Raw genomic sequence first — 25,108 nt, 5'->3', positions numbered from 1 at the left:
TGAAACTGTTATTATTAATAATAATAACTCACACAACTTGTATCTGTAATAAATTATGCTAAACTGTTAGTTATTTATACACCAATGATAAACAACTGAAGAGCACTCTCAGCGTGTGTGAGTGTGAGGACTACCAGCAGCAAAACATCATAAACTGGAGGAACAGAAAGTAGGAGGGTAATCTGCATAGCTCTGTGGTAGTATTGGCCATAGCCACGGAGTTAAATTTTAACATCTCTGATTTTTTTTTTCAGAAAAGTGTCTGAATCCAAGCTAGTCACCATGATTTTGGAGATAAACCATATTAGCAAAGCTTCACAGACTTTCCCACAGAGTTGGCGAGTGAGTCTGAGCCCCTATACTGAGCTGCACCTGATTCAATTCATTCATTAAGTTCACAAGTGCTTCACAGGTCACAGGCCTTGGGTTGGGGTTAGAAATTACACCAGACAAGGAAATGTTTAATTTCCTTATCTCCTCTACTTGCCATTCATGATTCTGTGATATGAAATTTGTTTATTTTTGATTAATAAAAAAAAACTTATTTTAATGGAATCTTTAATGGTTTGCTTTTTTTTTTTTTATTTATTTCTCTCAGAGCATCTGTACACATTAACAAGTCCAATAGCTGAATGACAAATAAAAATGAAAAATAATGACAAATAATTTTTATTTATTCTACATCCACTCACTGAAGGTATAAAATAATGACGTTGCAGATTTTACATGTATGCACAAAAGAAGAGATTCAAACACAGTCTCTACCAAATTCATAAATTTAAAAGCATACAGGAAATAATTACATGTAATATCTTATGTAGGACACACGTTGTTTTCTATATTTAATTTGACATTTCATACATAATTTACACTTTTCTACTTCATACTTTTAATGGATAGAAAGTTTAGGAAATAATATACTTAACTGTTTTAAACTGTTTAAAGCTACAGTTATGGAAATACATTAAGCAAAATGTTTGGTTATATACAAGTACTAATTATGTACTAATTATGGATGAAAAAGTATGTAGGCTATAGCAATAAAATAAATAATCACAATTGTTTTAGGTTAGTATAGTAGTATTGTGACTCTTTGAATCCACTCAATTTTTTTGACTGAATTTTGAGGTCCACTGACATAATGTAGCATAACTTTTCAGGGAGAATGTAGTGCCATTTTAAATGACAACTATACATTACAGATATAATGCAATTTATCAGTGTTATAGATGCCGATTTTATGTGAAAATGTTTAGATAGACCTAAGTGGACTATTTAACTGTGTCTAAGAAGTGATTTTTTTCCCTGCTGCACAATAATTAAAAGATTCTGGGAGTTTGAAAGGTAAGCTTGTTGCCCTACGCTGTTCATGCAGTAGCCCTTAAGCAGCTTTGCCTTGCATTTCAACAAGTGTCTGACCCTTTCATAGGCCCCTGGCTCTATGTTGCTCAGCCATGTAGGTTGTTTCCTTCCTTTCTCCTTAATGACAATGAAGCCTATTGTGTTTTTTGGACACCAAGTGTGGTGTGATGGGATTTGACACAGAATTAACACCTTAAAACATACAGGATCAGCTTTACTTTGGGATTTTGACTGGTACAAAGCGTTGACACTGGGGACTCCTTCAGTAATGTTAAATAAATGTCTCTTCATAGAAAACCTCTCCATGCCAACAAATACATGTGTTTTTACATGCTGTGGGCTGTCCACTGAACAAGGCCCTGTGTATGTTGTTACTGTAGAAGTGATAATGTGAAAACTAACATAGAAATTTTAAACGTGATTTGTCTTGCAGCAGGTATAATGTTGTCAGAGCAGCTTAACCAACACCTTCTGACTGATAAGAAGTTTTCACCAGTGCTGTAGCACAGTGTGTGAAATATGTGACACTGCCTCTGTAATATCATATTGTCATCACATGGCCTAGCTTTACAATATCACACTGTTATAAATCACTGATAGTGATTAGGTAGTAGTCATCAAGACTACAACATTACAACTCGCCTTCAGGTTATTGTCATGCTGAAAGGTTAAATTTCTTTTCATCTTTTGCACTAAAATTGACTGGTACTTGTATTGCTATTGCTTGCTATTGATGATTCTGCTGTTTTTTTTTGTTTTTTTTTTTTGCAACAAACATAGCTTTTCTAATTATGAAACTATTGGACTCGATGGTAGTTTTGAAACATGGGTTTTGGGGTGCTTTAATTAAGCTAATATTTTTATTGTAAGAAAAGGCATCCATCTAGCCTCTCTACCCCACAGCTCAGACATGTGATGAAAGATCAAAGATGGATCAGTACTTGTCAGTGAGATAAGTGAGATACTACATGAGATAATTGAGATAGTATGCATGATTTGTAAGCTCTTAATGGACCTTGGCTGCTGCAGATTAATGAATCCTACAGAGACAGCTGATCTTTTTTTGGTTTAATCTGAATCATTTAATTGGTGAAAGCTGTGTGATTACTTTAGAACATGAGATTGAATGTGATTGGATCGTGAACACAGCCATATTCCCAATTAATGTTGTGCACACTTCTGCAGCCAGGTTATTGTAACATTATTATTATTACTATTATTATTATTATTATTATTATTATTCCTGTTTTTACCCTAAAAAGTTTCTTAATTTTTATGTGTTGTAACTTCACATTGAAGGTGGTTTAATTTTTTTCATCATAAAAATTTTAACATGCCATTTTAACAGGCATGTGTAGAAATTTTATATCCATTGTATGTATCAAACATATCATGTAAGCTTTTACATAAGCCTTTTTTTTAGCTAACTATTGAGCTACCTCTCTAAAGGTTGCAAGTTAGCATTAACCAGTGAGCAACAAGTAAACTAGCATTAATTGGCATTCACAAATGAATCAAATCTGTATTCTTTGTCACAGAAAAATATCTAAGTATCACAGTTCTGAATGGTGCATCTTCTAAATGTTTAAAGTGCACAACAACGTTCAAGTGAAAACCCCGAAACCCATCTTTTCTTTAAGTCATAGAGGAGTTCTAAAAAGACTTTTATTTAAAGTATGTAGTACATCACAGGTCAGCCTTAAACAGCCATGGAGAAAAACTCTCTGCTGTTAACAGTTATTGCTAAGATTTATAGCTTCCTTTGTAATTTGACCAACTTACAGAATCTCTGAGTGCAAAACTGAAGAGTGTTTTCTGCCTCCTGGCATTCTTTATTATGACTTTTTGTTAAGAAGTGTATGATCTGTTAGGCCTGAGGAATAGATTCTTTCTGTCTTTATGTATTATTTCCACTCTGCTGTTATAAAAGACATGGTCACAGCATCATATGCACTTCATTCAGCTAGTTGCAAACTTCTGGACCTTTAAAGTTGCAGTCTGATTGTGCTTGTGTATATGCAGACTCATGTGCTTGCACTATTTCATACACTCGTTTACAATACAAACATTTGAATACTGTGTCCTCACTATATACTGTCAGACTATAGGGAAAGGTCTATGGTTGGTTATGTCAGTCTGACACCCTCTTATCTTTGAAAGCAGCAGCCAAAATGTGCTGCTTTTTGCAAATGTTTTTTTTTTTTTTTTTGGTCTTCACCAGTTTGATCCATGCTATGATCAATAATTTTAAATGTGTTTTTCTGATATTGAATTTGCATCGTATTTTGAAAAGCTTTTGCTGTGTCTGCAGGCTTACTGTGCAGATAATGATGTTGATAGCATGCTAAAGCTTTAGTTCAGGATGAGAACCTCAAATCTTCTGCGAATGGAAGGAAGTCTGCACAAGAGGAAGTGGCCTGATCACCTCCCACTCTCCACCATCTTGCTCTTTGCCACATGCCCTGCTAGCAATTCACTGCTTAAGAGATTAGACCAGTGTATAATCTCTACTGTTTCTATCAGTCACACCATTTTAAATGTCTAGTAAAATTAATCCATTCATATTCAGTTGACTCAAGTTGTAGCCTTGTGTTTTGGTGGTGTGGTAACTGAGGTTCTGTTTTTATTAACAGACTGCTGCTATTAAGTCCCTGAGCAGTGGCTCTTAACCCAAAAATACATCAGGGTGTAGAATGATTGGAGTGACTCAGTACTCCTTTCCTGCCTTCTTTCTAAATTGGGAAAAGGAAGAAAGAAATTTGTTCATTCAGAATACAGTAAATAATAAAGTATACACATAAGACAGAAGCAAGTATTAACTGATCTGACCTGAAGCATGTAACAGAAAACAGAATATATTACACTGAGGTTTCACCCACTGTGATTTCTGAATGGGGGAAAAACACCTTTTTCACAATTGATTTACAAAAATAGAATTCTACAATGTTAAAAACTGTAATGTAGGTGTCACGAGAATTTGTCAGTCTCCAGACTGAGTGTAGGCAGGGTAGGACATCTAGCAATGTTGTGAATATGTGAAGATAAATAGGTAAAGATTTCCCAGGCAATCTTGCAGAAAGATCTTACAGGATACAGAGGCTGGTAGCTGTTAAAAAGATGAGATTTAAGATAGCTTTATAACACAGACAGTTCAACGCAGACAGTGCAATGCAGACAGTACGTATCATACAGTACAATGCAGACGGCACAACACATGACAACATGTAGTGCAAATAAGCAATGTTAAAATGCAGACGTATCGCATTAAAATACTATGATTTTAATGATATTAGGTTTTCTACTGAGCATCATTAGAAAAACTGTGGGCATTATTACATGGGCAGGCTTAGAAGTGGAGTATTTCAGATTCAGAAAGAGAGATGCTGTATTTGAACTGGTATCATCCTGGTTGTTTTACTATTTTTTTTTTATTCAAATGTTATCGTACTTTTCTTGATGCCACGTTTGTAATAGTGAACACAGTAAATGTCTTGCTGTACTTGAATGTAGCTCTATGAAGAACAGTGAGCTGCATGCACTAATAAAGGATGGTCACAAAAAAGTAGGAATAATACAACTGGTGACTCATGATTGATGATTCACTTCCCTTAAAGTGAAATTTTGCTGAATGTGACAACTGCATGAAACCTGAGATGGATTTAAACATCACACGACCACTAATGACTCAAGAATTTGAAAGCCAGCCATTGTAATCTATGTTTGAGTCTATGTTATATGTCTATTTAGACATTTGGATCTGAAGGATTTTCTTTTTTTTACATGGTTTCACTGGGATTATTCACGTAAATACTGTTTATCAATTTTGATGTCGGAATCTGATGTTATTATCTGTCTCCTTACTTTCTATCTAAGTAAGTGCCAAGTAAAACATGATGTGGCATGCTGCTATAGAAAACTAATCAACAACAAGGTTCTGATAATCATTGGGTCATTACCATTCTGATTTTATGTTTAGAATGATTATAGATTTTTAATAATTAAGGAATGATATATCATGCATTTTTTTGTAGTTATGTTTAATGTTGTGGAACATCTGTGAAACAACTTCCTGTTCCAAGTTCCTGTTCACTGACAACAGGCTGACAACAGCTATAAAATTCCTAGCTATAAATAATAAAGCTATAAAGCTTTAAAAACAATAAAGCTAGCAACAAGTTGTTATAGAGAATTTGCAAACCTTTCATCTAGAAGGTTTTTCTGTATTGGAAGAAAAGTTTTTACCAGTACATATTATTTAACACAAGACACTCCTTACAAAATTTAGAAATAATCACATTTATATGATGTGGTGTAGAATTCATTAATACCTTTTGACCAACCAGAGTTGAGCATTCAACAGTGCTGCAGTATTATGATGTCCTAAAGCTTGCCAAATTCTCAGCATATTTTGGACTCACTTCTTACACAGTTCATGCCTGTTGGAAGAAATGTTTATCTTTTATGAGAGTTTCAGAGATATATATATATATATATATATATATATATATATATATATATATATTGCTGTGGGGAGACCAAAAAAACACATTAGAGCATTAGAGGGAAGTGAAATGGGGGAAATGGGGAAATGCTTGAGCAAGTGCAGTTCCAGCACTGTGCTGTATACTCCCAGTTCAGTTCAGATCAGTGGCTCAGTGATTTTATTTCTCTCATCAACTTTCCATCCTTCTCTTCAATTTGAAGTGAATTTAATAATGATGCTATAATTTTAGAAGATCATGTAAGGTGGCGTAATTGACACAACAATTTGGTTTATTTATTTTAAGATTTGTAGCTGTGTGAAAAATTAAACAGCAATACTGAGCTTTTTAGACAATGTGGGCACTTAAACATGTTATTAGTTGTTTTTAGTTGGTTTGTTATTAGTTATCTCTTGTTTGTCCATCTTGAAGATGTACTATTATAGATTTTTTGTTTGTTTGTTTGGTTTTTTTTTTTTTGTTTTTGTTTTTTTTTTTACATCTGTCTTAATTTGTCCTCTTTTGGGCCAGTTAATCACTGTTAGCTTGAGAATTTTGGCTGGCAGACACATTTTTGCACATACATATACACAGGGCTTATTACAGTGCTTTGTGACTGTGTATTATTAATACTATCTGATTTGATTGAAACATCTGCTTTTAAAATTCACACTGTCTCACAGAAATTAATTTTTGCTAGCTGCTACTGATGCTAACATTAATATTAATGTGGGAATCCAACAGATGTGGATATAATCCTGTAAAAATATTGCCACTCTTGTGGTGACTATTACTATGATTAATAAAGATATACCTACTGCAATATGGACATAGACAGTGACTGGACATAGTACTTAATTAAGGTCTTTGTCTCTTTCTCTCTCTCAGTGTGAGTTGCAGTGTAGGACTGCGACCTTGGCCAAGTGCCTGGGTGGCTCTTCCTCCCCTCACCTTCCTCTGCTCATCTGCTGGTAAGCAGTTAATTCAATTCAATTCAGTTTATTTGTATAGCACTTTTAACAACAGACATTGTCTCAAAGCAGCTTTACAGAAGTATAGAAACAGAATAAAAATAATAAAGTTTAAAATGAAGTTATGCTTTATCTCAAACATTTATCCCTAGTTACTTGTGCTATACTGTGTATGGACATGTGTGGTTGTCTGAAATACAGACAGGTTCACAGGAGATTTTTTTTACCAACCATTAATTACAATGTGCATATAAACTATTAAATAAATAATTAAAATTTAATAAAAGCTTTCATTTAATGTGGTGCTCCTCTTAAGTACATTTTATACCAGACTGCAGTGGTTCCCCACCCAGCATGCTGCCATGATAATCAGATTGACCTTGACATTAGACATTGGCTGTGTGTAGAGCTTCTATTTACAGAAAAATAAAACCACCCTTATCTATCCTATTAGAATCATCACAAAGTACAGTATTCTTGCCATGTTTTGCATATCTTTTAGCATATGCCCTTAATCCAAACAGCACCTATAACCTACTGTAGCAGCAAATGCTGAAACTTTGTATGTTCTGCCTAAGAGCATAGAAGGTATAATTCCTGGATTAATGAACTTTTTAATCATACAAAGTGTTTATAATGTAGTATTTTCATGTTATGTTTGGTAAATCAGTGTCGGAAGAACAGAAATTAATGTTCATATGCACAAGCAGTTGTGGGCTCTTAGGCACTGTGATACATAAATGCATCATCAAGTGTGTAAATATGCTTTCTTTCCCTCTTTGGTGTATAACATTATCATATTATATTTTTTATATTCTCATGTTTGATATGTTGATTTGTTGAGATAAGTTTTAAACCTTAAATAAGAAAGGTACTTGGGGCATTAAAATGAAGACATTGGCCAAAAGAAAACTAGATAACTGGAATATTTGCTTGTTGAAACTGTAGCTCTTCTGCAGTGTTGCACCGTACGTATTCTGACTTTAGCGGCTCTGTATTGCTTTATATGTTGCATGATCCTGGAGGAATGTTGCTTTATGTTAATCTTGTTAGCATGTGGAGCAGTCAACAATTTATTTATTTCTTCTTTAATTTTCTTTAACAGACTTAGAACTGATGCAACATTTGCCAATACGGAAGTGCACAGCATTGTGGGACATGATGTGGGCTTGAGTAATATGCCTTCCTGTTTTCCCCGTGGCTGCATATGTAATCACAGGGTCAAAGATAACAGAATGTAAGCCACCAGTATGAGGAGACAGACAAGTTCCACTGCAAATTAACCCTGAGAATGTGTTCATTTGCACCTAGTGAGAGGAAAATCATGCCTGTCTTCACCAGACTTTGTGAATTGCATGCTTAGGCGTGTTTGGTATCTGTCCATACTCTTGCACTCATCATTCAGCTGCTTGGATAAACATATTTGGTCTCTTGTCTCAAGCTTGTACTTTTCTTCTGTGGGGCTGTGTTGCAGCATGAATTAACTCTATTGCTTCTAGGTGCGTTCTGATCCTAATTCCTCTTTCATATGGCAAACAAAATGTTCCAGTAACATGGTTCCTTCCGTATATTGGTGTCACACATTAGAGATTTTGCTAAAAATAACTTGCCATGTAATTTGCTGAGAATAACATATGAGACATACGTTACATAACTCTTCACACCAGGGATGTTTAGCAAAAAATTAGACTGTAGCTAGTTTCTGTGCTGATTTGCTGTATTCAGATAAAATTAATTTAGATAAACAGTTGAGTTGAATTTACAGCTGTAAACAATATTGACATAGTTTAATCAGCCTGATTGATCAATTTCCTGAATTAATTTCTAACGTTCGAAAGGTTTTTTGTTCTTTTCCCAATACAGTGAAATATCCTGAAACTTAATCACATATACCCGACAGATGAGGTGGAATGGAGGCTGTGACAGTTTGCACCAATGCAGGAAGGAAGCATTTTGTAATTGGATTTCAAAAAGATTTCAGCTATCTGCTGTTCACATACTTTTAAATCTGTTGTTATTCCTAAAATGATGCATAAATAATAGAGACACACAGAGTAATATCTGAAATGTGTCTGATTTTTCAGTCGAAGGTATACAGATACAACAGAGTATCAAATGAAAGATTCAGTGACAAAACCAGTCTCCGTGGTTTGTGCGTTACTCTGTTGCACGCTCATAGCTCCTAGCGGTGTGCTTAAGACCCTCGTCTGAGCATTTGGTTTAAAGGATCAACTTTAATCTTATGACTAGGAACCTCTGAATGGCTGAACACAATCAGGAGAGAGAGTTTTAAAGCTATTCAGAGGTCACCTGACGGAAGTCATGTTCCCAGAGTTCATAGTGTACTTGAGCAGTGTTAGCAGTAAGACAGTGCTGCCCTCACCTGGTGATACCATTGCATAGCTGGATTGAATTAGAGTCGTGTTATTAACTGCTGTGTATTAAACGTATGAGTCATGTTGCTTTTCATGATCACTGCCCGTATTGTGAATTTGAGTCATTTGTGGGATAAGTGTTCAAAATCCAGCCCCATTTTGTCTAATTTTGTGCTGAAGATGCCAAAGCCCATCCACAGGCATTCAGCTTCGGCATCTTATAATCATTTTATTTGGATAAGGACTTTTTTTTGTTGGCATATAGTTTGTATTATTGTTATTGTTTCTGTTATTATTCTTAAATTAAGTGGGAGCAATTTGATAAAACAATACCAAAATACACTTATATTGCCAAAAGTTTTGGGACGCCTGCCTTTACATGCACATGAACGTTAATGACATCCCATTCTTAATCTGTAGGGTTTAATATGGAGTTGGCCCACCCTTTACAGATATAACAGCTTCAACTCTTATAGGAAGGTTTCCACAAGGTTCAGGAATGCATTTGTGAAGTCAGGCACTAATGTTGTACGAGAAGGCCTGGCTCACAGTTTCTGCTCTAATTCATCCCAAAGGTGTTCTATCGGGTTGAGGTCAGGACTCTGTAAATTTCCTCCACACCAAACTCACTCATCCATGTCTTTATGGACCTTGCTTTGTGCACTGGTGTGCAGTCATGTTGGAACAGGAAGGAGACATTCCCAAACTGTTCCCACAAAGTTGGGAGCATGAAATTGTCCAGAATGTCTTGGTATGCTGAAGCATTGGTCAAGCCCATCCTCTGAAAAACAACCCCACACCGTAATCCCCTCCACCAAGCTTTACACTTGGCACAATGCAGTCAGGCAAGTACGGTTCACTTGGTAACCACCAAACCCAGACTTGTCCATCAGATTGCCAGACAGAGAGGCATGATTCGTCACTCCAGTGAACACTTCCCTGCTCACAGAGTCCAGTGGCGGCATGCTTTAAACCACTGCGTCCGACACTTTGCATTGTACTTGGTGATATAAGGTTGCAGATGCTTGGCCATGAAAACCATAAAGCTCTTTTTACGCATTGTTCTTGAGCTAATCTGAAGGCCACATGAAGTTTCGAAGGTCTGTAGCTATTGACTCTGCAGATAGTTGGCGACTTCTGCGCACTGTACGCCTCAGCATCCGCTGACCCCGATCTGTGATTTTACATGGCTTACCACTTTGTGGCTGAGTTGCTGTTCCCAATTGCTTCCACTTTGTTATAATACCACTAACAGTTGACCATGGAGTATTTAGTAGTAAAGGAAATTTCATGAATGGACTTATTGCACAGGTAGCAGCCTATCACGGTACCACACTTGAATTCACTGAGCTTCTGAGAGTGACCCATTCTTTCAAACTAGGTGCTTGATTTTATATACCTGTGGCAGTGGAAGTGATTGGAACACCTGAATTCAATGATTTGGAGGGGTGTCCCAAAACTTTTCGCAATATAGTGTACATCATATGTGTCATGACACACACACACTGCTTTGCAGAAAAAAAGTCACCATGGGATTTAACTAAGCAAATATGCAAAGGCCTTCCATTGGATAATTACTGCAGTGATCAGTATGTTTTATCTGGCAACAAATTAAGTTAGTTACAAATCAGTTAGTTAAGCCTAACTGATGCAGTGAGTAGCTTCTCATTTCTTAAAATACCATGTCAGAATATATCATGTGGTCATAGAAAAGATGTTACTCTGTTTCAGACGGGTGAAATTAAGCAACGAAAACAACCAGGAAGATTGGTGAAATTACTGAAACTGGGTTAAGAACTGTCCAACACAATAATAAAACCTGGAAGGATAGTGGTGAACCCTCATCTTTGATGCAAAATTATTAGTTTCTCTGGTTTTTCAATTTAAATGTATGTGTTTGAATAAAATAAACATTTTTGTTTTATTCTATAAACTACTGACAACAATTCTCCAAAATTCCATTTAGAGCATTCATTTGCAGAAAAGGAAAACTGGTCAAAATAACAAAAAGATGCAGTGTTTTCAAAGCTCAAATAGTCCAAAGAAAACAAGCTCATATTCATTTTTACTGTTTCAACTTAGGAAAAATTCAAAAATCAATATTTGGTGAAATAACCCTGATTTTCAATCACACCTCAAGCTCAGATTGGTTTGTTGGTTTGTGACTTTCCATCTTCCTCTTGATCACATTCCAGAGGTTCTCCAGCTACACCTTGATTGACCTGGCTGTGTGGCGTAGAGCATTTTCCTGCCTCTAAAAACAATCCTCAGAGTTGGGGAACATTGTTTTGAGCAGAAGGTAGCAAGTTCTCTTCCAGGACAGCCTTGTTGTCCTGGAGCCTTGCTGAAGCACCCCCAGATCATCACCGATACTCCACCCAATTTCGCAGTGGGTGCGAGGCACTGTGGCTTTTATGCCTCTCAAGGTCTCTGTCTAACCATTAGATGACCAGGTGTTGGGCAAAGCTGGAAATTGGACTCATCAGAAAAGATGACCTTACCCTAGTCCTCTACGGTCCAATCCTTATGGTCTTTTACAAACCTCAGCCTAGCTCTTTTTTATAGTTTTGCATGACTGTCTCTAGGAGCCTGTTTCGAACCAAGGATGCAGTGCACTTCACCCCAGCTGCCGTTTGCCATTCTTTTTGTAGGTCACTTGATGTCATCCTACGGTGGTTGAATAAGTTGGTGGTCATCCTGGTCAGTGGAGAGTTGTTTATGGCCTGTACAAGGCTGTAGCATTGTTGTTTCCTATATTTGCAACCTGACCTTGTTCTTGTGAACCTCAGTCTTTGAAATTTTTTAGAATGGAAGCAGCCTGATGCCCACTGTATACCCTTTGCCAGTAAAGCCAAAATTGAACCCTTCATTTCCTCACCCAAAACTTTTCTTCTCATCTCCCTACTAGCACTGTTTTTCTAACCAGCTAGTCCTATTGGAAAAGGATAGTGATGACAACAGCAGTGGTTTTTATGCTTTTCCACATTAAATAAGATTTGATTCAGGTGATCACCTAATCATTACTTCATTAAGCAGAATGAGTTGTATATGTGTTTTCTGTTTTCAGAAACATTTAAGAGTGGTCTCTTAAATTTTTCCAGAGCTACCCGGCCAACACACAAACATCTCCTGACTTTTAACAAATATTTGTTATAACAACTCGGAAGTATGGTTCATGATCAGTGGTTCAGCAGGTGGCGCTATCGTTCAGATTATGAGACTTGGATGTGTTGTGGGTGAGGATGCCATTCTTAGCGTTCCGATTATAGTGCTTACTGTGTCTTTTATTGAATTTACTAAATCTATTATATAATTGGATATTCAATTATATAGAGGAAAATGTCATTAATCTTTCTTTCATTATGCATCATTAATAATGCCCCTTATTTCATTATTTCAATTACATTTAATAACAATTTAATTCAATTCAATTCAATTGTATTGGTATAGCGCATTTAACAATGGACATCTTCTTAAAGCAGCTTTACAGAACATAAGAAATATAGTACAAAAGGTTCAAGATTAATATTAGACATTTATTTGTATTAAAACAGTAGACTAGAGAGTAGTCATAAAATTGCCAGAAATAATTTGCAGTATTACAAGAAAAAGTTGCCATATTTTGAGAATATGCACCATTCTGTCATAGTGTTATGGCTTAAAAAAAATTATTTAAAAAAAAAAAAAAATACAATTTTTCATCTTTCCCTTCGAGTGTTACAAAGAACTGACACAAGAGACCCCTTCCAAATATGTTACAATAACATCTCCTTACAGAGAATTTATCATTATATCAGAAACTATTTTATTTTCTATTTTTAAATAATTTTTATTAGCATGGTATTATGTGTCATTTCCACCAATTAGAAGTCCCAGTGAATAGCGATTGTCGTATTACACATGAATACAGTATACATTTTTTGTATTCACCTTGCAGCCAGCCTTATTGTCACAGCCCTGATGTTATATAAAATTAATGAACACCTTCTGAGCAGTCAGAGTTGAGAATACAACAACTGCGTGGTATAAGAAAGTTTTTTATCAAATGACTCATATTTTGTTACAGAGAAATTATTTTTGCTATTTAAACATTATTGTAAATGACCTTTAAAGGGCTGACAGTATGAGGCTGTGTCTTTATCCATAGACCATATCCAGTGTCTAGTGTGGTTGTGTGAGACATCTCAAAAGCATGAGGCAGATTTGACTTGGGTTTGATGAGTCATGTAAAATACTTGCAGTGGCATATGTGGATGTACATGAAGGAGGGAGGGAAAGGATTATTTAAACATTAAGTGGGTTGGTTTCCTTTTAATTTAGCAATGTGTCATCCTCTGATGGTCTACACTTTTTATTCCACCACACACTGTGTATCCGGACTAACGTTTTCCTAAGCTCATTTCACTGGCTAGTAAAATGTTTGTGGCCAGTAAAAATCTTCAGTTCTGTTTGGCCACTGTACTACACCATCAGTAAATTACAAAGTCTTGATTACTATGCCAGAATAGTGTAATTAATGCTTTCAGAAGAAGGTTTTTGCAACCCCTGGTTAGGCTGTTTTATCCAAATCTGCTTACATTTGGCAGTTGATGCTTCAGGTCACATTCAGAGCATGACGCAGAACCCTAAGAAACCAATTCACGAACATCCCATTGCCTACCTTTCCTTTGACATCTAAACTTTGAACTATTTATAGAGCCAACACTAGAGACAGGGAGTGGCACCTTCCATACTTTAATCTCTTAACAGTCACCAGAGGGTGCTATGTACCTTACACATCATCCCAATCCTCTTAGCGCAAATCTTCTGCATGCCAAACACAGCACCAAAGCCCCTGTGCCAGTGCCCCACCCTTAGCACAGAAATCTCAACTCCTCACCAGATTAACACCTTTAATCTGAATTTTTTAATACTGGGTTTTCTTCATGTGATTTGTATCTGTATGACAGCTGAGTAATAAAGGGTTAACCAATCATGGTCAAAGTCATCCCTGGTTTAGTATGCTAGTGGCATATGCTTGTGGTATTACTACTCTTAGACATATAGACATATGTGTGTGAATATGTGTTCAGCTGTCTTTGTAGACAAAATGTGCCCACGAAACAAATACACAACAAGTTTGACATTGCTGAGACCTTAATTTAGTGCTAGTGCAAAAGAATGCAGAACAAATATAGTACAGAGGGTAAAGTTAGGCTTTGGTGTAGCTCTATTTCTCTACAATAATACTCTAGAAAGATAATACTCTGTGATGTAATACTGTGTGTGTGTGTGTTTTATATGAAAGTTGCAGCTTTTAGAATGTTTCCTTTGGGTTCCTGAGGTTAGGGTTAGGTTTAGGCACAAGCATACCGTTAATTTAGCTGCATTAATAATGATGTCATAGGTCGGTCTTCACAAAAATAGTAAGGTGTGTGTGTGTGTGTGTGTGTGTGTGTGAGAGAGAGAGAGAGAGAGAGAGAGAGAGAGGGGGCAACGGTCCTGCATATATCTGTATTCAGAGCTTGACTTGGTCCTGCACCTCCACATTAGCCAGATCCCTGCAGTAAGGAGTGGCACAGTTATTTCCCCTCAGCTTTTTAAATCTTATCTCCAGGAGAAGACACCTCTGAGGTTACAGTGTCTCCTCCTCGAATCCAAACTAAGACAAAGTCTCACAGATAAGCAGACACTTAATAAACTACAATCCTTTGTGGCTCTGTTTTGTTCTATGCATCATCAGTAAAGTTAACATTTTTGAAAGATTACACAGATCAGGCTGGTTTTGAAATGCAAACAGAGTGCATGTGATGAGTGTTTGATGATTAAATAGACTTTGTAGGGTTTGTACAGGTTTGGCTTAAAATTCTTCCCCAATCCATCAGTGAAGGTGCTATGTTTTGGCTTGTTATGTGTTGTTGCCATGGTTTCATGCTTTGATCATGAATGGTACCATGAAGACTAAGAGGTGCTACTGAAGCAAGGATTAACCAAAATCCTGCTCTAAACCTGGCCTGTTAGATCCCACCGCATCCCACCGACTCATTTCTGCTGATCTGACCTGCAGTAAAAAGGATTAGTTATTAGATAATATTTAAACAGATAACATACAAGGATTTGACTAAGATAATTGGCATTATGATTAAGTTCAAGAAAGGTTTATGGCTTTGAACATTTTTTTGCCTGTCAGCCATAAAGCCACTCTTTTTTTTTTCTGATTGAGCAAGCCTTTTGTATTTTACCTCCACCCTTTTTAAGACAATAAAGGAGCTGTTTATTTCATGGTAGCCCATATGGAGGGAGCTATAAATTACAAACAAGCTGTCACCCATTTACCCTTTACCATGTGGTTTATGGGTGTGGCATGTGCCAGTTGAGAGGTCATCGCCCCATTTTCTGCCTCTTTGATTGGATGAGTGTCATGGGGTCCAGACTAATGCTAATAATGCACCAACACACCCCAGGAGATTTAGGTCAGTTTGAAACTGTGCACTGTTGTTGCTGCTGCTGAGGATGCTGCTGCAGACTGACACAGCAGAGAGATGTTCATATTCACACCCTCCTATACACACAAACACACACACTTGCATGCACATAAATTCCCAGGACATGCTTGCTAACTGTAGCACACACTTATGTACAGACATAATTATTTATGGAAGAACTGTTGATTATGTTCATTGAATTGATCAATGATATAAGATCACACAGAGAAACAAGCTTAATGCCGAAGACTGATGAACTCAGTGCACTAAGGCAGCAGAGATTTTGGTAAATTTCCATGCACTAAACAAACTTAATCCAAGTAATTAGCTAATGCTTAAAGGAATACTCGAGTGTTTTTAGCCTTGTCTGTTTCCACCTTATATGTTATGCATGTGTGATTACCATAGAGAAAAATTGCACCACATGTCTGTACTGAGAGAACTGAAAACTCTTAACTCATTTGGTAACCTGTAATCATAAGAGTTGATGGCTGAGCAAATGTAATGTAAATGTAATCTCAATGCTTGGTCAGTTTATCTATTAAAGCATGGATAAGTTTCCAGTAGAGAAAAGCACAAGTAATTGATGTAAAACTCTAAATATTATAATGAAATAATACACATGGCTCCAACGTGCACACACAATGCTTCAATTATTTTGCTACACTGACACATAAGATTCGTTTTTTTCTACACTAGTGCATAAAGTAATAAAAAAAAAAAATAATAATAAAAATTTCATGAGCAACTTTCCTGCAGCTTTCAGCAGCAGATACAACTTTTTCACGCACACCTTCACCACTCTGACATCAACATGTCAGACAAAAGTATATATTTTGTGTAAGGCAGGGTGTTATGCAATGTGAATTGACGCACTAACACATTCTGTCCTTTACAAAAAGTGGTCTCTTTTTTTTGACTTCACCAACAACTGCCCTTATGCCTCCTTTAGTAAGTTTCAGCTGACTGGATAAATGGTTGAATGTGTCAAATCTTATCTGTTGTTATCATATATATATATATATATATATATATATATATATATATATATATATATATATATATATATAGATATAGATGCTGTAGCGATTAGGTTAAAAACCAGACTGTACAGCAGTAGATTAACAGGTTCTTTCGGTATGTATTCATGTCTGTGGTGTTTGCCATAATTGGATAATCCAGGACCAAGGATATGATCCACAGCAGTGGGTCACTTTAGGGAAACTAGGCATTATAGACTCTTATGAAATATCACATGGATCCTAGGAAATAATGACAGATCTTTTATGCCAAAATGAGAAATTAGCAATATGACCAAATACCCAGTACGATCTCTTGAAAGTCTGGTGGGCAATAAGCAATACTTATGTTCACATGCAGCTGGGATGCTTTCTCTCTCGCTCTCTCTCTCCCCCCTTCTCTTATCTTTGTACCACTATTACACATATTACATACTTGTTATTACACAAATTACATACATGTTTCTGGTTAGCTGCTGGAAACTTGGAGTTTTGTGGCACTCTAATTGCTCTCAGCTCTTATTCCAGGGCTCAGTTTGAACTGGATTCTGTCTTATGGCCACTTTGTGTTGGCTTAATGAAAACATGCAAATGCAAGTGCTTAAAATGTAAATCAAACTCTAAAATTCATTGTGTTGTAGGTAAAATGTGTGATTTATTCACCCGCACAAGACAGAGTTAGTAATCATTTATTTCTGATTCGCCAATAGGATTCATCACACTTTATAATCTGAATAATGCAGCGCATTGGGATGGAAAAGCACTGCTTTAATTATCCTTTCATTATTCTAATGATCAATATGTATCAGTGTTTTAGTGTTCAGATTCTAATGCATATCAATAATGGGCAAGTATGTCTTATTCTCTCTCTCTCTCTCTCTCTCTCTCTCTCTCCCCCTCCCCGTTCCTATCCCACTCCCTCCACGTCTATGCCCACGTGACTGAGAAAAAGGGAGGGGAGAGTGCACATGTCTTTCTGGCGCCAGAGAGCTAGTGTAGTTCATTGAGACACGTGGACTCCCATGCTGCAATGCTGCAACAGAATGCCAGCACCCTTCTCATTTACCCAATGTGCGTGTGTGTGTTTGGGCAGGCATGCTTGTGTGTGTGTGTGCTTTATTTAGTCATGTTGAACGCTATTCTTGTGTGTAAGGTTGTGGGAGATTTGTAGAAAGCTTTTATGAATACTACTAGGAAATCTTTTTTTAAAGAATTCTTGAAGGATTTGACCAATTTTCCCATTTTTTCCATCAAATACATGAGCATTCAAATTAGATCTAAAATGATCATAGAGGAAATGCATGTTGTTGCTTTTATTCCGTCATCTTGACCTGAATTCTGTAAGTAGGTCAGTTCACATGGTTAGCCCGTGTAAAGGCTAATCTCTTAATCGAGTAGGAATGTGGAATATTCCAAACTCCGGCTTCCATCTCTTCGTGTTGCTGTGCTCTTGTATTAGGTTGAAGTTTTTGGCGCATTACCTCATCGCCATTCATGTATTCATGCTCACGCTTTTAAGTTGTACTATTTTCCCGTCCTGCACCTCACAGGCTGCAGCCTCATTGGCTCTTCAGCAAAGGTTTAGTCTTTTTTCAGCACCATGGATACAGTGCAACGCAGGAGAGCTCAGCATTGACCAATCAGAGTGCAGGAGTGAATTCGTAAGCACCATGCGGCCTCAGATGATCCCCCACATGTACCTCAATCCCTCTATAGCTACTGTGCTCCAGCACGCAATCTCTTCAGGGGGAGGGGGTGTTGATGTTGTGTCAAGCACCAAAATCTTGCCTATGGTTCTGTCTTGGTCACTGAGAGCATGTACAGAGAGATCCTGTATTCTCCAAGATCACAGTGAAATGAGTTTATTGTGTCAACACATCTTTTTAAGTTTTTTTTTTTATGGTTTTTCGAAGATTTTCATGTCATTAACTCAGTGGGCAGTATAACTATCCAAGATCCTCAACCTATCAACATTTCTTCTTCTGTGCTGATTTTAAATGCTAATAATGACAACAAACCGCAAACTCCCTGATTTACACACTACTGACATGATTGGTACATTTTACATTAACATAGTATTACCAAGGTCTTAATTGCTTTTTAATAGTATAATAAAAAGTTGAATAAATCTGCATAAAGACAGAGACACTTTTTAAATATATCTGGGAGGGGGGGCACTTTTGCCGTTTGTGGTTCTTTCAAAACCATACTCAAACACAATCTTGTCTTGACTTTAACTTTGCTGATCCTACCTTTAAACAATGTTTAGAAGTGTTAAAGCTGAGTTAAATATAATCAGTTTCAGAGTTACATGTTTGTCATTTTAGATTTTAAAGCTTATGAATAGCAGTTTCTTGGGTTTTTTTTTTTTTTTTTGTTGGTATGATTTGTATCACAGGTATTACAAATGGTGTCTGCATGTTCGTTTTCCTCAGCATGACCTCATTACAGTGCCAGTGTGATAGAGTGTGGCATTGTGGGTAGGTACACTGGGAAGGGTGGTAAACAGCACTGACACCTATATACCTGGATCTCAGACTTCCTCACCACTGACACAATTTTGTACTGTAACCTACTAACACCAAACACACAGAGGCTCATTACAGCCACAGCAGGTGAAATATAGCTAATAAATAAATATAGCTGTCTGATTTTGTGGCGGTTTGTAGTACTCTCCAGTGTACTTTTCAGGACACACACATTTGGATTATTTTTCTTATTTTAAACACATGGAAATTGGAAATTGTGTGCCTGTCTCAAATTTACACCTCTTATACTGTATTTGGTGGTATTCTGTTTTCTCTGGTTTGTCTCTGGAGGTGGGGGGTTTATGCATTTATGAATTCAGGATTATAGACAGTTTTAAATGTTGTTTCTGCTATTTCTATTTTCTTAATGGCTTGGGAAAAAAGTTTCTTTTTTTCCTGCTTGAATTTAGAAATACTAATCAGCGAAACATTCATGTTCCATGTTATTTTTTTTCCTGTTACTGACCTGAGAAGAGAATGAGCCAAAGCACATGGATCATAACAATAGTTTAATGGTGGTTTCCTGTTGAACTTAATATAATAAACTAATTAAGTCTGCAGTTATCTTTATTAGCAAGCTTACCATTTTGTATCCCAGTTGATATGTTCTCATTATAATGTGTAATGGCTTGAAACAGTAAACAGTTTACTTCATTAAGTCCTATTTAAGGCATACAAATTTCAGACTGACTCAAATTCTCTGACCTTTAAGCTGGATTAAGAACATAAATATAAAGCTGTAAAGATTTTTATTAAAGATCTTATTTAACATATTTAATGATACCGTTAAAACAGTGTAACAATATTACTGAATATAAATGCATCATTTGAAATGAACAGATAATGTGTTTTAAATAAATACAAATAGAGACATGAGTATGAGTTTTATCGGTCAGTGGTTTGTCCTAAACCTAGCCTTTCTGATCTCCAAACTAAAACCATATTTCACTGCAAGCTGACCTGAAATTCACAAAAGAATTGAGCTTTTATTTATAGAGATGCCATCCCTTGTAGCAAACACAGACCACATGCAGTACACAGGGCATTGGAACTCTAACTTTTTGTCATCCTTTATTTTCTCATTTCATAAATATTTAAAAGAAATCCCCATGACTACTAAAAGACTACTACTCATTGGATGAATTGTTCTTTTGGTGATTGCAATGCATTTGCAATGATACTCCAGCAATGCTGGGAACAGCGCACCTGATGGTAGAGTAAAAGGCAGTAAAACGGTATGCTGTGTTTAGCGTGTGAGTGAATGCACAGTACTTTCTAACTCAAATGTTTATGCATATTTATAAAATCCATATATAGTTTGAGATGGGACATTTTACTCTTTGAAATAAAAAAAACCAAGCAGCCAGGTAATCACATGCAGCATTTCCTTAAACACATGGTACTGTTGTATGCATTATGTGTCTGTAAGCTATGATTCAAAAACATAACCTTGAAATTGATCCAGTATATCTTTATCAATTCTGAATCAGTTGCAGTACCTCTTTGTGTTTGTCTTTTACATGTAAATGCCAACATGTTGCACTGCAATTAACAGTTTGTAGAACAGATTTTTTTAGGCAATAGGACCTAACCATAGGAGTACATTTTCTGATGAAATGAAACAGCCTTTATTTGTCACATATACATTACAGCACAGTGAAATTCTTTCTTCGCATATCCCATGGGGGTCAGAGCGCAGGGTCAGCCGTGATACGGCGCCCCTGGAGCAGAGAGGGTTAAGGGCCTTGCTCAAGGGCCCAACAGTGGCAACTTGGCGGTGCTGGGGCTTGAACCCCTGATCTTCCGTTCAACGACCCAGAGCCTTAACCACTTGAGCCACCACTGCCACTTGATCTGTAAAGGTATATACCCTTAACCAGATATTTAGACGATTCTCTGTCTTCATGTCTTCACCTGGCATGAGGGAAGCCTCAGTCCCTTGTCTTCTGTGAGCTGTCGCCTTGAAAGATTTATTCATGGGTGTGTCAGTGTAGCCCAGAATTACAGAGTAGGTGTCCTTTTGTGACTGTGATTGTTTTGATGTTCGAGACATGGCTGAAGACAAACACACACATGCATGCATTTGAATATTAATAAGCCTATAATTTTATGCTGCCACAAGCATAACACAGATTAGCTGTAGCTCTACACTGTGTGCATCTTGCATAAATCTTTGAAGAGGGAAATTATGTAGACTTCCTAGGGAAAGAAAATCATGAAGAGGCAGAACTAGAACTTAACCAGAAACTTTAATGTTTTTAATTTGTCTTAAAATCTGTTATCTGTAAGCAGTCTTTATGCAGAATCTCTTATATGACTTCCTATATACTAAATGCATATATCTACTGTATACACATACTGTATGTAATGCTGACTACATAAGGTATAAACATGGTATGTGAGAACCTCTAAAGTGCATTGTATCATGTAATGCATGCAATTTGAGGTACAGGCAATAAACATGCCCCTATGGGCACACATTTTGTTGATTTCTATGTGCTTTCCTGTGTAGGTTAAGTAGTACAGGAAATGGATGGATGGACGAATAGATGGAAGAGTGGATGGATGTTTTTCATTAGACACAAGGGTCATTTAGCCAAAAAGCCATTGTAATAGATTTACATTAGATGTACATGTCCATGTGACATACTATCTCTCCTTTCCTGGTTTCTACTTCTGGCTGTCTGAGACTCAGGGTTCATCTAGAACACACAAGCTGTTTAATTACAGCAGGAGTTCAGCAGCCGAGGAACTGAGCACAGGGGGTTGAGCTGAAAGCATATTTAGATCCCTAAAGTGAGGATGGAACACATTAAAGGGTGCACTGATGTTTGCTCTACCCCTCTGCCCTGTTAAAATTGAATTTTCACCCACTAATTTGGTTTATTGGGAGCCGTCTTCTCTAATGATGTCTAAATCGTTCCCAGACACACACACACACACACACACACAGACACACACACACTATTTGAAATAATCTGTCCCACCTGCTGTCCCTCCTTCCACAGTTTCTCCGAATGTAATTTCTCTCAGTTACATTTGTGTGCTTGAACATTTATTAAGTGTCTTTCTGAGCTAATTTCACTGCATGTAGTAAATAGTTAAGGAATCATTATTAACTCAAGGGGAAAAATATTTTACTTTCGTTATGCTGAGCTGCTGTGATTTGCCCTGGCAATTCTGTAAGTGTAAATCAGAGAAAATCTGCTGTGTCAGGGGTGTCAGGTTGGAATCGGCAGGAACTTTGTATGCATACTTTATATGAGTATCAGATCAGACGTGTCAACCATCATCACAGTCCGACTTCAGACACACTCTGAATGGCAGGAGAAGGAAACATTCAGGAGAGTGAGGGTGACAGAGTATGATTGTAAAGTATAAGGAATGATGGAGTTTTAGCTTTTGCTGAAAATTTAAGGCTTTCATTTGTTCTTTATTTTGGTGGGCAAATAGTAAATAACAGAAATCCAGTGTTTTGTACAGTCAAGTGAATAAAACCCTCTGCCCCTGCTTTCTTTTTATTGTTCAGTAAGGGTTTACTATCCTAATACCACCTAGTGAGTGCTACTATGCGTGCAGTGACACCCAGGCTGATCAGGCAGACACTAGCTGAAAGACAAGCTTTGCTCTTTCATCTGATACTCGGTAACTGTTACATCTACATCGATGTATGCAGTAATGTTATATTATTCTCATAACACTTCTATAATACTAAGCAATTGGGACATGTGACCATGTGTGCTGTGTCTAAAAAAAGGAACGTACTACTGCACTAAATAATATGCCACTACACCGCTTGTGTCATTACTATTTAGGCATATTGTTTAATGTGTGGTTTGGGACAGAACCTTAAATCCTATTTTTATGCGTGTACATGGAACAGGAAAGGTGCTACATTACTTATTTTATGAAATCTTTTTCTGTAAGTAGCTCACAACAGCTTTATGTCCTGCATTAGTCCCTCATTACGCTTACATTTACCGCATTTGGCAGAAAGCCTTATCTAGAGTGACTTACATTTTATCTCATGTAACTGAGCAATTAAGGGTTAAGGGGTTTGCTCAAGGGCACAGCAGTGGACGCTTGGTGGACGGGAGTCAAACTCATGACTCATGATCATGACATGATCAGTAGTTCAACACCTTATCCATTAAGACCAGTTCCAAGAAGATTCTGGATTTTAGTCCACTCTTTCTTTGTTTGAACTCCAGTGCAATTCACCTCAAAGGTTCCAAGTTTTGATTGTCAAAACTCGAACCCACATTTCTGATTAAACATCTTTGGGTAATGACATCACATGAAATTTGAAATGCTACTATCAGACAAGTGTGACCTTCATGATGAGTGACTGCAGGCTGCAAATGATTGCATCAGAAGCTTATTGTATGTGTTTGCAGTGTTTTCCACATCCCTGATGTATACCTGTGTGTGTGTGTGTGTGTGCATGCACCTTCATGATATGGGCTGTAATGTGGTGTGCATTGTTTAAAATTTATTCTGAAATATTTAAAACAAAAGATGTACGTTTTCAATATCTTAAATATTTAATATTCAGGATTCTGCACTTTTACTAGGTCAATATTTGAATGTAAACTTGTGGTTTTGACCATGTCAACTGCTTTGTACAAAAAGGTCAGATGTTCCTCATGCCAAATCTCTTCTACTGAAGCATGTGTTCAGACCAGATTCTTTGACTTGATCAATATTGGATTGTAAGTTTGCACAAAATTGTGGAGTTCATGCTAGCTCAAGTGCACACTGTCAACAGTAATTGTAAATTTCCCATTAGGATGAATAAATTCAAAGGACCCCACTGTGGGTGTGTTAAACAATGGGATACATTTTAACTTGGACTCTCCAGTGGGAATGCAAGTTCTGAAGATTCCACGGCCATCCGTTTCCAAGAGCCCAAGAGAGCAAAACTGGCCATGCTCTTAGAGAGAAGGCTGGCATACTCTCTGTTCCTAATCAGCCACTAGCCCGTCATGGGCATCTATGAAATGGGCAGATAGAGCTTTCCTCCAAATGCATGTCTTGCATTAGCAGCAGTTTAAAAAGAAGCTGTTGGCTGGCTTCATGTGCCTCTGTGGAACCTCTTCCTCACTGGTAGCTGACGTGTGATAGGGGACAGCTGCCTGATGAGTGGGAACTGGCCATGAGTAAAATAAGGAGAAAATTGGGGGAAAGTCCCCTAAAACATATTTACAGTTTTGGAGAGTATCTCTGGGATGCTCATGCACAAGATTATGTAACACCCTCCTCACTATAAGTGTGGGCAAAGGAACAGTTTATGAGTGCTGAGTGTCATCAGTCTCCTTTTGCCTCTGTCTTCCTGCCTCCGGTGCTATCTTTTTTTTCTACATTCAAAGTTATTCACCACCTGTGTTTTTTTTCTCTTCCTGGCCTTGCACATGGGGGAAGGCAAATTCTCTGTGATCTGTCATTGATAAAGTGTGGGATGTGTGTGAGAACTTCCAGAGGTCTGCATGAACTTGTTTTCAGCAGGCCACAGGTTTTACCACTCATCAGAGGAGAGGGTTGCCTGGGAAAATGTTCTCTCCCAGGTGCACACTTTCTAAGAATCAACTGACAAAATCCCCCAACTGTAAAATACTTCAAATTCCTTGCTATGAATCTGTAGCTAACACTGGGTATGAACTTTGTAAATGCTTGGTATTGGTCGGTTACCAGATAGAAGCCTCACAATCTCAGTCTGGCTATTTGACATATGCATATTTGTTCATATTAGCCTTGAAATTGAACAGTTGATAATGAACAGTAATTGACAAAAATATTTACATTACTTTATTTAATGGCAAATCCCCATATCAATTATCCATGCCAGATGCAATGTTGAATGCATATTTAAAAAAATACAAGAAGAGAAATGGGAAGAAGTATGTAGAAT

At 37.1% G+C, this 25,108-nt stretch overlaps 1 protein-coding gene across 2 annotated transcripts in view; it reads left to right on the top strand.

Annotated features, from left to right (window-relative positions):
• Positions 1-25,108, top strand: part of fam49bb (family with sequence similarity 49 member Bb) — a 56,519-nt gene that overhangs the window by 14,279 nt on the left and 17,132 nt on the right. Inside the window, exon 2 of one of the 2 annotated variants that reach the window (XM_058376889.1) lies at positions 6,732-6,814. The exons of the other annotated variant lie outside the window; for it this stretch is intronic. The gene's annotated coding sequence lies outside the window, so the exon portion shown is untranslated. The remainder of the gene's footprint in view (positions 1-6,731; positions 6,815-25,108) is intronic. 2 annotated transcript variants of the gene reach the window in all.

This window comes from Hemibagrus wyckioides, linkage group LG23 (assembly GCF_019097595.1).
Source record: "Hemibagrus wyckioides isolate EC202008001 linkage group LG23, SWU_Hwy_1.0, whole genome shotgun sequence".
In the NCBI taxonomy this organism is placed as follows: domain Eukaryota; kingdom Metazoa; phylum Chordata; class Actinopteri; order Siluriformes; family Bagridae; genus Hemibagrus; species Hemibagrus wyckioides.
This window is presented reverse-complemented; position numbering and strand designations above follow the sequence as displayed.